We start from the raw sequence: 16,951 nt of genomic DNA on the forward strand, positions 1-16,951 counted from the left end.
TCAAGGTGCCCTGAGAGAAAGTGATTTTGAGGGATTGGTTCATGCGACTATGGAGCTGGCAAGCCCCAGTTCTATAGAGTGGGTGCGCAGATTGACCTGGGAAGGGTTGATGTTGTCGATGAAGTCTGAAAGCAATCTCCTGGCAGAAAGAATTCTTGCTCCAAGGAGGTCAGTCTTTTTGTTCTATGTGGTCCTTCACCTGACTAGACGAGGCCCACCTACCTTATGGAGGGCAATCTCAAACTATAATGACTTAAATGTTAACCTCATCCCAAAACACCCTCATGCACACATCCAGAATAGCGTTTGACTACCTAACTGGGCACGTGGTGCAGCCCAGCTGACGTATAAAATTATCCATCCCAGGTATGTATGACTGTGTACATTTTACAGATGAAGCAGTTGGGGTTTAGACACTAAGCTGTGTGACTGAGATCACAAAGCCAGTGAGTGGCAGCCATAGGCTTTGCTGCCCTCATGGCTTCAAACCCAGTTGTTTCTGCATTTAAAGCCTGGGCTCTTAGCCATTTTGTCTTATATGTTTTATCTGTGTCCTTACCTGCATAGTGCTGGAGAGACCTGATTTGTAGGAAAGTCAGAGGGTGTTTGCCTGAGAGCTGACTCAAAGGCTAAACAGAGCTAAGAGATGTTGGCCGGAGGAGGGGAGGGCATCAGGAACCAGATATGAGAGGGACCTTAGGCACTGGGGCTAGTAGGGCCCGCCAGCCATTGTGGGTTGGTTTCCTGGTGATGAGCTGGACAGTGTAGAGTAGTTGAGGTGGGATTAGTGACGGGAGAAAATGAAGCAGGGAAAAGACCAAGAATCCCAATACTGGAGTTTGCGAATGGAACACTGCTGGCCTGTTCCCAGAGGGGAGACGGGTCTTGAGACAGAACCTTCAATGCCAGCTCACCCTTCACTTACTCCAAGCGAAGAAATCAGACTTAGGAGAAACCTGTCTGTGAGGAAACCCTAGCTCCAAAATGTTGCTCCCCTGAGGATGAGGTCATCATTCCCAGATCCGCATCAAAGCCCTATGGACTGAGGTACCCTGATACAAAGCTCCAAGAACATTCACAGAAACTGGAGGGAGGCATGTGGAAAGTTCTCTGAAAGTTCCATGAGGCAGAACCACCAGGTATATTCTTAGGATCATTTGACCTAAGAGAGACTCTAGGGGTTTACTTAAAAGAGATGATCTACAAATATTGAGCAAGCAGTTAAAAAAAAATCGAAATTCAAATAAAAATATATATTTCAAGGCTCTTTCTAGAAATCAGACAACTGGAAGGACACAGTCTGCATTCTTACAGTAACTGAATTGAGTTGCTGTGGTTGAGAAGAAGTCCTCACCTTAGGAAGTGCCCGTGAGGGATCTCTGCAGTCCTCACCACCGCCTATTGCCTTCTGGACACCAGGATTTTCCTGACACTCACTGCGCCTCCTTCCTTTACATCTGCCGCCTGCTTCTGGAATCCCTACTGTAGCCCAACATTTCCTCCAGTTGAGGAAGAAATGGAAGGCCACAGAGGGGATCCATCTTGGCCAAGATGAGGTAAATTAGGACTTGAACCCAGGACTTTTCCCACCCAACCCAACCCAACCACCATGAAACCACGCTCTCCTGACTCCAGTCTACTGGCGTCCCTTACTATCTTTGGAATGTTGCAAGGACTCCCGGCAATAGGAACCAGAAAGGGAATGTGAAGGTGATGGTGATAAGATTTTTTTTTTTTTTTTAACAGTAAGAGACTGTGACTTGGAGAGGAAAAAAATGTCCCCAGTCACAAAGGTCAAGGAAGCAAAAATGTGGAAGGGAAAGAGGAAGGAAATTCAAGTAGCCCCAGAGTTGGAGCTCTCAGAAGCACCAAAATCCCCCCAGACTTGGAAACCGACTTGTTACAGAAAGCCTTGCTTAGTTTGGAGTCCGGGGACTGTCAACATTGAGAAACTTTAGAAATTGCAAATATTGTTTGTAGGTGAAAGATAAAAACACACTTGGATGGGGAAAGGGGAAGTTCTATTTTTGAAAGGGACACTGAGCGGGAATAAATACTGTCATAAAATAAGACCTTGGTACAGGCAGCCTGCTTCAAATGCCGAAAAAGCAACTTTATTTGCATTATCTTAAGTGTTCGGAAAAGCTTCTAATTGTTCTATGGCCAAAGGGGTCTGTTCTCCAGTTTTGCTCTCCTGATGGCATCCTGTGATCTCAGAGAGATGCTCCAACTCCAGGAAGCCACTGGGAAGGTCTCAGACCGAGTATCCATGAGAATAGATGATGTTGGTTGAAAAGTGGTTTTACTTTGTATATGGGTGTTTTTTCGTTTTTGTTTTTGTTTTTTTTTGGGGGGGGTTGTTTTGTTTGTTTGTTTGTTTTTTGTTACTTTGTTTCTAGCAAGTGTTTGTAGAAATTAGCTCCTCCAGTACAGGAGTCTTCCCCCTTGCTAGTTAGTCCTGGTCTTTATTGAGCTCTGAAGGGTGTTTGAGGCAGGCAGTGCTCTCCACCCCCTAACCCCCTGGGGGATAATGCAGACTCTGAACTTTGTGGTCCCTGCGCTCCCAGAGCGCTGACTCACTAAGGCTGGATACGCTGTAACATTTCCACAATTTCTAGCAAATTTTACTTCTCCTAATACTACTTTTTATTTTATTTATTTATTTTTAAAAAAGATTTTGTTTATTTATTCGACAGACAGAGATCACAAGCAGGCAGAGAGGGCAGGCAGAGAGAGAGAGAGGAAGGGAAGCAGGCTCCCTGCTGAGCAGATGCGGACCCATCGAGGGGGATCGATCCCAGGACCCTGGGATCATGACCTGAGCCAAAGGCAGAGGCTTAACCCACTGAACCACCTAGGCACCCCTCTTAATACTACTTTTTAGTTGACCTGTAACATGGCCCAGGCAGTGAGCCTCGAGTACACGGCCCTCCAAAAATGCCGTGCTGTGTGTGAATGTCTTACAATTAGCAAGACTTGAATTTACGTAGGCGTGCAGAAATGATCTTGAAACTTTTCCCTGCTCCCGTAACCTGTTTTTACACAAAGTCAGCCTTGGGTGGACTTGTGAACTTACTGTGTGGGGTAGGTTTTAAAAAGAGTATTTTCTTCTTTTTCGAGTTTACTATTTTTTATCAGGATCAATGTTGAATTTTATTGAATGCTTTTCTGCATCTAGTAAGATATTAATATCGGGAGATATTTTTCTTTTGATCTGTTATATAGTCAATTAATTCTTTTCTATTATCCTTTTATGATGTGTATGTGGATTCAGCTTGATGGTATTTATAATTTTGGCAGCATATTCATGAGTATAATTATCCTGTTGTTTTCCTTTTCCAAACTGACCTTGGTTGTTGGTACAGGTTATGGCAGCCTCGTAAGGTAGAAGGAGTCCTGCATTTTTCTTTCTTTCTCTTTTTTTAAGATTATCTCACACTGGGTTGTTTTTTTTTTTTTTTCCTTCCTTTCTTTCTTTTTAAGATTTATTTATTTATTTATTTATACACAGAGAGAGAACACAGGCAGTGGGAGAGGGAGAAGCAGACTCCTTGCTATGCAGGGAGCCCATGCAGGACTTGATCCCAGGACCCCGGGATCATGACTCGAGCCGAAGGCACATGCTTAATGACTGAGCCACCCAGGCGTCCCTTTCTTTTTCTTTTTTAAAGATTTTATCTATTTATTTGAAAGGCAGAGAGAGACAGAGAGAGCGCACAAGAAGGGGGAAGGGCGGAGGGAGAGGGAGAAGCAGACTCCCCGATGAGCAGAGAGCCTCATGGGATCTGGGATCATGACCGGAGCTGAAGGCAGAGGCTTAACCGACTGAGCCCCCCCAGGCGCCCCTTCTGTTTGTTTACCCTGAAAAGTCAGGGGAGCGAAGCTGGGGGAGAGATAAGGAATAGGAAGAAAGGTAGGTGTAAAACACATCGTCCCCCACAGCCTGTCTCTAGAGCTCTGAGACATTGTGAGTGCTACTCCACATAGCGGAAGGAGCCATTCTAGACCAACTTCACAGGGCAGACTCTCCCTGAAGAGGAAGCAAAAAAAAAAAAAAAAAAAAAAAAAAATTCAAAGGCCGTTCATTTTTTTTTTTTTCCAATTAAACTTTTAGGGAACAAACACTTAGTTTCTTTATATATACATGAATCAAATTTTTCATAAATGTGAACATATTCTGTAGTTCTTTTTTTGTTCTTGTCATTTTCCTTGTTTTTGATTTTCCTCTCCTGAGCTCTTCCTCATTCATCACCCATGGATCTCAGCCTCCAGCAAATAAAACATATTATAGCCCAGGATGTATTTGTCTAGCTTTTTCTCCATGCACATGTAATCATACCAAGGACGATCTGCCATTATTTATTCTACAAGAATGGGTTCATATTATGCACACTTGAGTTTTTCATTCAGTAATGCCTCATGGAAATCCCTCAAAACCAACCGATACAGCTCTAATTTATTCTCTTAATGGTTATAAAAATCTCCTTTTGTGAGAATATACATAATTTATGGGATCATTCCCTTACTGATGGGCATTATTTCCAGGTTTGTCACTACAAACAAGGCTACAATAAATATTCTTGTAAACATGTCCTTTGTACCAGTAGTTTTATGTTTATGGGATGGATTCCCAGGAGTGAAATTGGAGGGGAGAAGGGTATGTGATATTTATTACATTTTAATAGACATTGTCAGATTATTTCCAAGAGGCTGTGACAATTTACATTTCTATCACAGGACAGGAGAGTGCCCTTCTCACTGCATCCTCTAGTTTTTACTCCATTTGTAGTCACTTGATGCTTTCAATTTAAAAACATTTTGGCATATAATGGGAGTAAAGCGATATCTCATTGTAGCATAAATTTGCATTTCCCAACCATAATTAATTTAAATAGTGTTGCTATTTGGATTAGCTCTTTCCTGAATTGTCTCTTTATTATTTGCGGGGGTGGGGGGATATTTTTCTGAGTCTTTTTTTTTCTTCTTTTTTTTTGCCAGTTTGTCAATGCCCTTTTTGTCTTATAGGTATTAATCTTTGGTCTGATCTATGTATTATATTGTATCCCAAATCTTATTTTCTATTAGTTTTATTTGTGGCGCTTTTTTTTAAAAAGATCTTATTTATTTGACAGACAGAGATTACAAGTAGGTAGAGAAGCAGGCAGAGAGAGAGGAGGAAGCAGGCTCCCTGCTGAGCAGATGCGGAGCCATCTAGGGGCTCCATCCCAGGACCCTGGGATCATGATCTGAGCCAAAGGCAGAGGCTTTAACCCACTGTGCCACCCAGGCGCCTCTGTGGCAGTTTTTTTTTTTTTTTTTTTTTTTTGACCCACAAATGCATAAGGATGTTTACATAGTAAAATGTGTTTATCTTTTATTTTTGATGTCTTTCTGGTTTCCAGTCTCAGTTTGAAAGGTATTTGTCAACTTTAGGGTTATAGGTCAGAGCAAAGAGGTCCCAGGGCCATTGGGTGAGAGGTATTTACTCCAAGATTCCCCAGCCTGGATAGGGGATAATGAAGTGAAGAAGTTTTGCTTATGACTGGGTAGACTCAGTTCTCACAATGGCGAGAGAATCTGCTTCTGGCTAATGGACCAACCAGTGAGAATGAACCAGTGAGATAATATTACACCTGGGACCCATCCCATTTTCAGGGACAGCTTATGTCACTACAGACTGACTTGGAGCCCAAGGTGAGAACTGACGGAGAGGGGAGTAGACTGACAAGGAAGTGCCTTCCCTTTCCCCACAAACAGGGTAGGACTTGAGAGATGAGAAGTCCACGTGTGGGTGAGGAAGTGAAAGCTCAGAGAGGGCTGGGATTGGCCCAAGGCCACACAGCTTGTTTAGAGGCAGAGCTGGAACTTATTTATTTTATCTATTATCTATCTATCTATCTATTTTTTCTCACCGTAGCTCATACCCTCCCCAATGTCCATCACGCAGCCACTCTAACCTTCCTACCCACCTCCCCTCCAGCAACCCTCAGTTCATTTCTTGAGATTAAGAGTCTCTATGGTTTCTCTCTCTCTCTGGTTTCACCTTGTTTCATTCCCCCCCCCTTCCCCTATGATCCTCTGTCTTATTTCTCAAATTCCTCATCTCAGTGAAATCATATGATAATTGTTTTTTTCTGATTGACTTATCTGGCTCAGCATAATACCCTCTAGTTCCATCCACATCATCACAAATGGCAAGATTTCATTTCTTTTGATGGCTGCATAGTATTCCATTGTATATAGATACCACATCTTCTTTATCCATTCATCTGCTGATGGACATCTAGGTTCTTTCCATAGTTTGCCTATTGTGGACATTGCTGCTATAAACATTCGGGTGTACATGCCCTTTTGGATCACTGCATTAATATCTTTGGGTAAATACCCAGTGGTGCGATTGCTGGGGCATAGGGTAGCTCTATTTTCAACTTTCTGAGGAACCTCCATGCTGATTTCCAGAGTGGCTGCACCAGCTTGCATTCCCATGACAGTGTAGGAGGATTCCCCTTTGCGGAGCTGGAACTGAAGTTCGGTCTGCTAACTCAAAGGCCTGTGCTTTTCCCAGATTCCATAGACTCAACTCTTGGTAGAATTTTGGTCATAACCATACAGTGTCGTTGAAAGCTAACTGTGGGCCAGGCACTGTTCTGAGCACCTAGCATGCACTGTCCTATTTCGCCATCATAAAAGTCTAGGAGAGGGGACCTCATATGTCCTCAAGGAGAGAACTGAGGCATAGAGAAAATGAAATACTTCATCCAAGGTTACATGGTTAAAAATTGGCAGGGCTCCAATTCAAACTGAGGGTAACTCCAATAACCTATACTGTTAGGTAAGCTTATGTTACACAGCCTTTTGACAGAAGTTCCCCACCTCTCTTCCTCTCTTTTGCTTTCTCTCCTTTGTAAAATTGATTAGTGTACATATTTATTCTGTTTGCTTCTCTGCTTTCCAGCAGATCACTTTTAAGGTTGTTTTTCTGCCACTGTAGTGAGTTCAGCTGAGTAGAGTTCGTTGGGGGATTGTTCCTTGGCCAGGCCTTGGTTACCGATGGAGTAATTGACTTCATGAAGTGTATTTGTTGATGTTCTAGTTTACAAAGACAAAGCAAACAAAAGGGACGAGTTGGAGAGGAGCGACCACGGAGATTCAGTTTTCCTTCTATCTCCACATGGGGTTTGCTGGGCTCCCCAAGGTTCTCCCAGACCACCATGGTTTACCACAGATTATTCAGAGTAGATGAGGGTGCCAGTCATAAGCTGTGCTGGTTCTTGCTCAAGAGTAAGGAGAAAAATCTAGAATACAAGATAGGGATGGCCGAGGTTTTCCCACTCTCTGTTGTCATGCTCACTTTGCTGAAGGTGGTGGGAAAGTCTTTTCTTCTAGTAGAGTCAACAAATATTTTTTAAGCCTGTGCTGGGTGCAGAGCAAGGCGCCAGGCGTTGTGGAGACTCCAAATACCCTGGCTTTAGTCCGTGCCCAATATCCTTAGGGAGGCAGATACGGATCCTCTTTGACTTAAAATTGATAGCATGAAGCATCCTACTCAGGGTCAGATCCAAATACACAGGAAGTGCAGGAGAGAGGTGAGTTTTCAGTGGGAGTCTGGGAAGTCATTCTAGCGTGATGTACTAATAAAAACACCACTCTATTAGAACAGACGGATTTGTGGGAGGTGTGGGGAGGACACACAGGTGGTGTTTTTATTCAGGAGTTCAGAGATCTGGGCTCTGGCCCCACGTCTAATGTCCTTACCAGTTGTGTGACCTCATCCAAGTCACTTAATCTCTCTGATTAAATTTCTTCATCTCTAATGTGGGGACATTAAAAAGTACCTACCTAGTAGGTTTGTTTGGAGGGTTTTAGCCCAGTATTTGTTTGGCCCATCAGAGGCTCTCAGTGAATGCTTGAAAAGAAGTGTGTGGGCACCGAGCACTCATGGGTGTGTGCTGGAAGAGCGTTCGCGGGTGGGCAGGTGGGGAAGGGCTAAAGGTGACTGGGTGTGGACGGGTGGGGATGACAAAATTGGGGGAGGATGATAGGGTGAGAGATAAGACTAGAAAGCTACATAAGAATCAAAGAGTGGAAACTCTTAGATTTTACTCTGCTGGAGACAGAGCTCACCATGTTTTTGATCTGGCGATTAGAAAGTGCCCTCAGGTCATGGAAGAAATGACCAGACCTTGTGGTTGTAGACTCAAATATTTACTCAGTGTCTATTTAGAGCAACAGATTGTACCGTGCCTGAAGCTATACCCCTACCCCATCCTTCTCTTTGTCTTAAAGACTGTCCTGCCCCCCTACCCCCCAACTCCCCCACCCCCGTGCTTGGAGACCTAGAGGACAAAGGTGATTTGAGCTTGGGCAGGGGTGGGAGGGTGGGGAACAACCCTAAATCATGTCTCATCCACTCACATCCTCCAAACCAGCTCCTTCCGCGTTTCTTCATACAGGCTCCAAAACATAATGGGGTTAGAGGGAGAGGCTTACAAGGTCAGCCAAAGATGTCAAGCCACATGAGATCTGATTCCATGGAACCGTTTTTTCTTCCCTGGAACAACAGTCTGCAAGATGGTAAAGAAGGCGGAGGAGCCAATAAATCGGGCACAGAGGGGCCTTCCTGCCGCCAACCCATCCTCTGGAGAATGGAATCCTGAGGGCAGATTTAGGGACTGAAATCCAAAGCTGGGGAACTGCCAAAGCGCCCCGCCTGGGCCTGCCAAGTTCAGGGGGAACTTCTGCAAACTTTCTTTGCAACACTTACAGTCAGCTGTTGTGGTGGTGGCAATGCTGTCCCCACGGAGGGAATTATTGACTATGGGGTTGGAGGGGAACTAGACTAGGCCCGGGTATTTATTTAGCTCACGAAGCTTAACCACCAATGTTAGACCCATGACTCCGGCAATCTTTTCTGATTAAAAAGCTGCTGGGAGCTGATTTGTCCCCCCTGACCCCCCCCCCCACATTCCTTTATTACTGTTCTTTGGAAGAAAGTCTAAGAGCTGAGCCTATCGTGGGAGTTGATTTCAAGTCAATGATTAATGGCACGATCATACGTGTTTTCTTTCTGAATTAACCCATGTGACCCATGGCATTTGCCCCTCGTGTTAACCATTAGACACAGAAACGAGTCCTGTATTTATCTGGGTGGTGGAATCCTGGGGCCGGTTGTCTCACTTTGTAGTGAGAGGACTCTGCAAAGGGCAGGCCTTTTCCGGAGGCGTGGGGCTGAGAGGCCTGCCTCCTGTGCCTCTGAGCCCTGCCTCCTGTCCCTCTGGAGGAAGGAGTTCTGTTGGCCTCTGTTTGCTCCGCGCCACTGAGGCTTGTCACCGTGGGACCTTTCAGTGCTTCGTGTAAAAGTCCCTTGATGATGGATTGCTAACCAAATCTAGACCCAGCCCAGGCCGTTGTGTACTTCGAATGAATCAGGCCTCTTTCTTTAAAAATGGCTGCTTTTCTTACAGCAAACTGAGAGTTTTTACTCTTCGAACTCTTTCCGTACTTAATGGGAAAAGAGGCCGTCTGTAGAGGTGCTCTTGCCAAGAGATTAGTTTTAGGTAAAGTCAGCTTAAATTTCAGCAAGAAAAGGAAAAGTCTGATTTTCAGTTTCTGTGCTGCCCCTCCTCCTGCCAGGAACCGTGTTGAGCCCAGCACCCCTCACACCTCCTGCCTTCATTGCATTGCCTGAAATTGTGTGTATGTGTGGTTTTTGGTTTGTTAAGGGCTTGTGATGCCATGGAGGGGTAGGGAGGCGGGATGGGAGCTGTTTAGTTCATACTTTTCTGGCTTTGGAGAGAATCACCTGCACTTTATTTGTTCCCTTAATAAGAATCGCGTGGGTATATGGCGAGGGAGAGAGAAAGACAGCAACAGAGAGCCAGAGCCAGAGAGAGAGAATGTTGGTGGGGGTAGGATGTAGTTTAAGGACTTTGTTTTATTTAATTACTTCAATTTGTTGCAAGTGTTGTTGTTCAATTAGTTTATTTTTAAAGACTTATTCATTAGAAAGAGAGAAAAAAATGAGCAGGGGGAGGGGCAAAGGCAGAGGAGAGGGAGAGAGAGAATCCCACGCAGACTCCCTGTTGAGCGTAGAACCCCACATGCGGCTCTACCTCATCATCCTGAGAGCATGACCGGAGCTGAAATCAAGAGCAGGATGCCCAGCCGACTGAGCCACCCAGACCCCCGATTTTTAATTTATTTTGAGATTAAATAACATTAAATGAGGATGTGGCTTTTTTCTGTTTATTGAAAGAAAGCATGCATGAGTGAATGAATCCTGGAGTCTATCTGACATGTAACATTGTGCCAATTTTAGGTATATAACTTGCTGACTTGATACATTTAATGTCTTGTATGATGATTGCCACTGTAGCCATCATTAGCACCTCTATCACTTTACATAATTACCGTCTCTTTTTTTGTGGCGGAAATAATTAAGATCTAATCTCTCTGCCAGTTATTGTCTAGATTCACTATCCTGTGCCCTGGGTCTCCAGGACAGATTTATCTACTAGCGGTGAGTTTGTACCCTAAATAACAAGGCACATACAACCAAGAAAGCATGAATTTTAAAAGTCTGGGAAAAGTAAGTATAAAGTCTTCTGATACACACTTGGATCGCACCTAGATGGCTCTCCTCTCCGTCCGTCTTCTCTAAAGGCAAATGGGGAAAGGCACTCATTTCTCAAAGCCCAGCCCGCTGGGCATCCCTCTCAGAAGTCTGCCCTGATCACCCCTGCTAGGAATCTTCCCTCTTCTACAAATCCTCCTGCACTTTGTCGAAGTGTCTCTTAAACCTGTTTCCGATTGCAGTTCCGTTTCTGAAGGCTGTTCTGGCATCGCTGCCGTGCCTAACGCGGGTTTTGTGTAGAGGTAAGCAGGCACCTGAGGGTATCGATTCAAAAAATATTTACAATGTAAACAAAGGGATGATCTGGAAATTCTGAGAAAAAGAAAAGGATCAGGTAGTTAGATGGATAAGAGGAGACATCTCAGGTACCCGCCTGCCACAGAGCCACACCCCACGGTCACAGTGTCACAGGAAGCTAGGAATGCGTTTACCCAGGAGGAGGAAGTGAGAGAACAATCAGCAAGGTCCCCGGTGACCTGCGACCGGGCCTGGGAGGGGGCAGGCTTCCTCTGTCCCTGGGGCTCTCGATGGCCTGTCCTTTCACTCTTCTGGCTTCATGTATTTGATTTATTCGGGGGTCTTCGAAGCCAGATGTCCTGTCTTTGGATCCTGACTAAAGTTTTTAATTTATCTACATTTTCTTCTGAAAACCTGCCGTGGACAAAGCCTTGGAACCCTACCGCAGGCTGTGTCCTGCTGCTCCCTGAATGTGTCCCTCGCCCTGTAGCGCAGTCCTCTGGAGCTAGAGGCAGGGGCCAGGGACACACTTTCTGTATCCCTTTTGTATCATGGGAATGCCGGATTCCTATTTCCAGCTGCCTATCTAATATTTTCTGGTGGCTGTCTGGTTGGCAGCTTAGGGTTGATGTGTCCAAACCATACCCTTGACCTTGCGCAGTGCACACCTGCTTTTCCCCTAGCTGCCGTGCTCCCCAAGATGTCAGATCCAGTCCTCAGCTGTTCAGCCAGTTATCTGGCAGTTCTCTGGATGCTTCTCTTGCCTTCCAACTCCATATCCAGTGCCTCAGCAGTACTGCGGATATAGCCCTAATTCACCCAGGCACCTCTCCCCACCCCCACTGTGGCTTCGAGCCGCTGCCATCTTATGTGCAGCTCCTTGTAATGGCATCTGAGTTACCTGTTTCTGTCCTTGTCCTGCCTTCATGACGTCTTCTCAGCAGGCAGAACGATGGCCAAATCTGTCATTCCCTGCTCTGTATCTTCCAGGGGTTTCCTTAATCTTCTAGGATGAAATGAGAAGCCCCTCCTGCCGCCTTCAAACTCTGACATGATGGCCCTCTCCCCCTTCTTCATTCCATCCCCTGTCATTCTCACCTCCACACAGACCTTGCTGCTTCTGAAATGTGCTGTGTGCCTGCTTCAGGTCCCCTCTACACCTAGAATGTTCTTCCTCCAACTGTTCAAATCATGTCATCAGAGAGGACATCCTGATACTCTCTCTCCCAAACAGCAGACCTCTCTCATCACCGTCTGTTCCCTGCTCTTCCTGAATTTCCGTAGTCCTTCGAGTTTGTCAAGGTTGTTATTTTACCACCCATGTGAGTAAATGCTCTGTGAAAGCAGTGACTTTCTTTTGTTTGCTTGACCTAGCACCGTGCCTAGACCTGGGAGGTACTCATTAAATCTTGGCTGAATGAACTGTTTGAGGTCCAGAGAGGAACACTTTGGATGATGGTTATTATGGGATGCTGTAGCCCATGGCAGCTATTGGGGTCTAAGGAATGAGTGAAAAGGCCAAGCAGCATAGGGTAGAATGAACCCACCTCTGAGTTAAATTCTTCTGTTTCCTACTATGAATGGTTTAGCTCTTTTGTATTATTGTCTCAAGAGAATGAGACAACTTTAATGGCTACTCAAGTTAGTAGGGTCTTATGCCATGGACATATCCACATGTATAACATCCTAGCCACCTTTCCCAACTGTTTCGAACCATGCCAGAATGAATAACTGTTCTGTATTTGATCTTGGTCTGACAAACACTCTCACTGCTGCCTACAATCACAATACGATCTGGATTCTCCCGTCAAGAGACTAACAGTCTATTCGGGACACCACCAAGAAGATCCAGTGATCTGGGCACCTGCGTGGTTCAGTTGGTTAAGTATCTGCCTTTAGCTCAGGTCGTAGCTCCAGGGTCCTGGGATCGAACCCCCCATCCGGCTCCCTGCTCAGTGGGGAGTCTGCCTCTCCCTCTGCCCCTCACTCTGCTCTCATGCTCTCTTTCTCTCTCTCAAATAAACACATAAAATCTTAAGAAGAAGAAGAAGGAAGAGGAGGAAGAGGGGGGAGAGGGCAGAGGAGGAGTAAGATCCAAGGTTCTGATAAAGTTCTAAACCATTCTGAACCATGGATTAGGAACTCTGATTTGTATTGCATTTTGGACTTTCTTATTCTTTAAGCAACAACAATAACAATAATGCTAATAGCAATTTTTAAAACCCTTAAAGATTATGTAAGAGAACCAATTACTAACTATCTTACTGGGAAATCTTGGAAGTACAGCTAGGCCTAAAAATGGAAAGGATTGTGGCTTCATGTTCAGAATGGTGGACTCAACATACTTATCTAAGTTAGCTTTCTCCCCAAATGCAACTGAAATTAAAGAAAAGACTTAAAAAAAACCCCACAAAATTCCTAAGGACAGAGAGAATAGGAGAGGAGAGAGCAGCAACACAATTTTGGAAGCTGGTGAGAGATGGACATGTAATAACTGAATTAGCAGATTGGAAAAAGCCATAGCCCATATGGCAGTGAAGAATGTGAGGAGACCAACCTGCACAAAAGGCATAGATACTTCTAGAACTGTGCATGAAGGAGGAGCTCCTATAGGAAGTAGCGTGAATGAACTTGAAAAGTTATTGTATCTCTAGATCACCTTCTCCAGTCCAAGCCTCTGAGTATTACACAAACCTGAAAGATGTTTAGAACTTTATTTTCTGGAAAAATAGAGGATCCTTCCCTAGTGAGAGATATCAGGTGGATGGGCAAACATGGCTGAAGTAGGGGGATTAAGTGATTGTGTGCAGATTGAATACCAATGGTACAGATCCCTACCCCAACCCCAAACTGGCAAAAGAAACTTTAAGGCCCAAGTCATAAAGGGAGAATGAACAAAAATTAGAACTCAGTGTAACCAGCAGGGTCTTGGGCCTTCACAGAGTGATAATCATAATGTTTAACAACCCACAAGGGCACCAGACAATTGGAAAGATGCCAGACATAAGCAATCGGTGAGCCTGCATGATATGGTTGTGTGGTCTGTGCACTGCACAACTGTAGGCCCTAGCCTGGCCATAACAGGAACCAAGCTGAACATGTGTTCTAGCCTTGGGTGTTCTGTCTTGACTTTTGATTTGACTTGAATGGCTTACACATAGAGCCAAGGGTATCTCCAGAATGATGTCTTCTCCAGAATAACTGGTTATTCTAAGAGTGGGAACACATTCTGCAGCAGGATCATCCTGCCGGTCCCAATTTTTTCCCTCGACATTTCATATTAGTCGATTCATTTTGGACTCATCATTGTTAATGAAATAAACACAAAAAGCGACTCCTGCTGGGAAAAGAAAGATAACTACTCCAAGCTTGTCCCCCAATCAGTGTAGTTGAAAAGCGATGTTAATTGAAAACAGTTTAACTCAGCAAAACTCACAAAGTTCTCTCAAATGTGTTTGCTAAATTAATCATTTGAATGTTTATCCTGCATTCTTAAAACAAGACCATTTACAAATGGGTGACCTGACTTGCAACTTTCCATTGATTTTTGGGATGGGGGAGCAAGAGGAGAGACAGGAGGATCTAGAATTCTGGGATAACAAGGCACCTTGCTCTTCCTTTTCTGATTAGCCTAGTCCTTACTCTGAACAGCGCTTCTGGTTTTAATGAGCTCCAGGCTTGTCTGAGAAAATAACCAGGGCAAATTTCTTTAGTTCGTGTCTGAATTTAGGCAAAGGTTAAAAAAAAAAGTTGCAGTTGGTAACCCATTGCCTGCTCTAGAGTTTAAGCCTTCTGGAAGCTTGCATTTCAACTACGTTTTCTTAATTTATTGTGTGGAAGAATGATCCAGAAAGTTAATGTGTTCCTTTCTTAGGAACAGTGAGTTGTAAATCATTCACTAGTTCCCTAACTGGAATCCTTGTAAGGAGAGAAGGAAATGCTTCAGGGCCCGCTAGCCCCTCCCTTTGTCCCAGGCTTTCCCCGTTACCCCCTGGATGCCCAGAGAAGCCATGCTCTCTGGGGTCTGGCTGCAGACTGGCACTCTGGGTGCGAGGCTTTGGGCAGGGTTCAAACTAGATCTGGGGCTGCTGCCTGTTGTGTTTTGAGGTGGAGCCGCGGGTGTGGCTGAAAACAAAAATAATTTCATCCTGATGAACCGGATGGTCAGGACTGGTGTCAGCAGGGTGGGGCCCTGCTTGCTGGTGGCCAAGCTCAAGGTGAGAGCCTGGAGTCACACTCTTTATCTGTGGCTCCTGACCCCGGGGTCAGTGTGCCAGTGAACCTGGCTGCTTCAGACATGCCTCGTGATACATACTGTGGAACGTGGTTCTGAAAAAAACAGATGTTGGTCATCAGCCAGCAGGGATGGAAGCCTGAGCTTCTTCCTTGGAAAAATCTGGAAGAGTTGTGGCTTCATTTCTTGGGGGACTCAAAAAGAAGTCTCTGAGACAAATGGCCTTTGGAATATTCATGTGAGCGTGAGGAAGTCGATATGCTTAACTCCAGCTCTCATGTGAACCTTCAGCCCTTGCTTTGAGTTTCTGTCCAGAGCCACCTCCTGCCCTTCTCCCACCAGTGCTGTCCTGTGTCCTGGGGCACCGGCTGAGGCATCCAGCACATGTTTGAGGCCTGTCTGCAGGTCAGCAAGTCCCTGTCACTTGTCCGGACCCCTGGTCTTGGCTTTCTTGAGGGGACTTCTCATGTCACATGGCATGTGTGTAACCCTCATGAATAGAATGGTGGAGCAGCCCTTGTATGCTCCCGAGAACCCAGCCTAAGGATTCAACTTCAGTTTTTAAACAGAGTTAGAAGACAATAAGCAAAGGCCCTGTAGGTCTCTGCTAAACATCAGCCTGTGGTGAGCTCCCTGAGGACTGGTCCTTGAAGGAAGCTTTCTCCGAAAAAGTTGATCTAGTAGGGACACTCTAAGTCTTACTCTTCTGGAAATGTGGCTGTGAGTTCAGTTTAATGGATGTAAACCTTCTTCTAGAACAAGGGCCTTACACATGCTCTTGGCCTTGGTGCCATCTTCTTGGAAATCTCTGCACCATGAGAGAAAGAAGCAAATGTGCAGGTTGCAGTGTAACAAAGATGAGGCCCAGGTCCGAGTGGACCGCTGGCTTGAGCACCCTTGGAGGCCATAGGGGTAGAAATAAGGAAAGCCAGAGGCCAGGGATGCCAGTTCTAATTGTTGGACAACATGCCTACTTTCTAGAGCTTGCCTCCAGGGATTTAGAACATCCATTGCCATCCATTGACTGCAAGGACCACCCTTGGAAGACCTGCCTTGCTCAAACTGAAGCAGTGTTTTTTGGTTCTTTGCTCTGCACCTGGGACTTTTGGGACTGATCCTGTTTTCATCAGGCTCAGTGTAACCTGCGTACAATAAATCATCTCTTCTGCTGTCTTAGCTGAAGGCAAAAAAAGGTGGGGGGTGGTCCTCATGCTGGGGCAGATCTTGCTGCTCCACTTCCCAGCTGCATGACCTTGGAAAAATTACTTAACCCTTCTGAGTTTCAAGCTCCTTATTTTTTAAATGGCAATGTTAACACCTGCCCTGTAAGGTTGGCTCGTTGGAAGATTCAACGAGATCATCAAAGGCGGGTGAAGTGACAGCATCTAATATATGAGAAAATGGTTTATTACATATGTGGTGGTATGAGGCATAAAGAGAAGAAGACATGGCCCTACCAGTCCACAGCTTATGGTGTCTGGGGAAGGTGGATCCATGACCAGGTCATTTCGGTAGGGTGTGGGAGCAGAATGCTCGCAGCACACAGATGGCGTGAGATGAGCTCAGCCGAGGCCCAGAACCTGGTACTACCTGAATATCTTTGTTTTGTTTTGTAATCGCCTGATAGTGATGTGTTTTCTGGCCAGTGGGAGTTATGGGTGTAATTAGGTGGGGCAGGGGAGACCAAAGGCCAGGCACCATCTGGGGAAAATGTGGGCGTGGGGAACAGTGTGGTGGGGAGGGCTTGGCAGTGCCATACATGGTCTACAGGGGTGCTACTTGCTGGAGAGGCAAGAACCTGTGTTCAACACCAGCAATGAGGTTCAAGACAGCCTGTTGCACTACTC

The sequence above is a fragment of the Mustela nigripes genome, chromosome 1 (assembly GCF_022355385.1).
Source record: "Mustela nigripes isolate SB6536 chromosome 1, MUSNIG.SB6536, whole genome shotgun sequence".
Lineage (NCBI taxonomy): Eukaryota > Metazoa > Chordata > Mammalia > Carnivora > Mustelidae > Mustela > Mustela nigripes.